The 1,342-nt window shown below is 33.5% G+C and overlaps 1 pseudogene; it reads right to left on the bottom strand.

Annotated features, from left to right (window-relative positions):
- Positions 1-247: 247 nt before the first annotated feature.
- Positions 248-1,336, bottom strand: LOC108525002 (tripartite motif-containing protein 59-like; annotated as a pseudogene).
- Positions 1,337-1,342: the final 6 nt, after the last annotated feature.

Genomic DNA, 1,342 nt, shown 5'->3' with positions numbered 1-1,342 from the left:
CAATATTGGTACAAGAATGTTTAAATGTCATAGCAACATTATGTCATCCTTCATAAAGCCAATAAAATGGGATAGTGTATTAATTTTCAAACTAGTTACTAGATTTTCCCAAAGATTTGAATATTTCAGATATTTCTAACTTTGACATATTGCTAACCAAAAGCAACAAACATAAACTTTGTTTATATTAGTTGCAGCACTAATAAAGCTTAGTTTGCTATTTATTCATGCTGCCACCCTATTTTCATTTAGCAATGTACAGAATGAGCCCATTTAAACAATTCAGATTGACGTTTTCAATGAGAAACTATTTTCCACATGAATTCCGTCAACAAATAGAAAATGTGATACAGTATATTCTTTACCTCATGTAGATTGTTAGATAAACTTTGGTAAACAGATAGCGAGGCTTCAGAAAACCATATTAAAGTGATTTCATTTAAAAGGTTATGATGTGTTGGTTGAAAAGAGTATTGACATCAGTATCACTGAAATTAATGTAACTACAACAATGTTTAAAATTTTAAAAAATTCAATTTCCTTTTCATCCTTATCAGACCAGGAACATGGCATCCTTTTGGAGAAATTTTCATTTTGGGAATGAGAACGTTCTTAATTTGTCCAATTTCTGTTCTGCTCCATTCTTCTTTCAATATTTTGCTTACTCGAGGATAAATCTCGACAGTTTGAACCTCAGGAAGTGGTCTTTGTTTCAAGATCTCTACACGCTGGTGTACATCATCAACTTTTCAAGAAATTTAAGTGGAGACTCTTCTTGTAAAGATGTTGTCAGTGTCATTAATTCAAGCTGCTGCTCTCTCATTTCCTTCATTCTTTCAATTTGTGGAGTATATTCTTGATTAATTAGATTGCCAACATCACAGAGAGCTGTTAAGAAACTTTTTTTTTTCTGTTCTAATGTATCATTAAGCTCCTTAAAATACTGGAGAACGACTTCCTTATCGCCTTGGACCATTTTCTCAGAATGAGATTTTGTTATTCCAGCTTTTCAATAAGATGGGTAAGATCTGTCCAGTGTGTGTCAGTCAACTGTTCAAGCAGTTTTGAGGAGTGTCCTTTTCTTTGAAATAGGCACTCTGAAGGTCATCTATAGGATGACCATGATGTTGACCTATGGTAAGGCAATGACCACAAACTAATTTTTTGTCTAGTAGACAGTAAACATTTAATGGTTGCCTGTAATGTTCAGGGCAGGTGACAATATCTGGATGGTCTTCTTGCTGGTATTTTCAATAATAGCCCTTAATGCAAAATTAACAGGTAAAGATTCAATACCAGTTGGAGCAATTTCAATAATACTTCTGCAATTAGGGCACTTGAG

This window comes from Rhinopithecus bieti, unplaced genomic scaffold (assembly GCF_001698545.2).
Source record: "Rhinopithecus bieti isolate Rb0 unplaced genomic scaffold, ASM169854v2 repeat_38917, whole genome shotgun sequence".
Taxonomy (NCBI): domain Eukaryota; kingdom Metazoa; phylum Chordata; class Mammalia; order Primates; family Cercopithecidae; genus Rhinopithecus; species Rhinopithecus bieti.
Note: the sequence above shows the minus strand (reverse complement) of the source record. Positions and strands in the feature narration are given on the sequence as shown.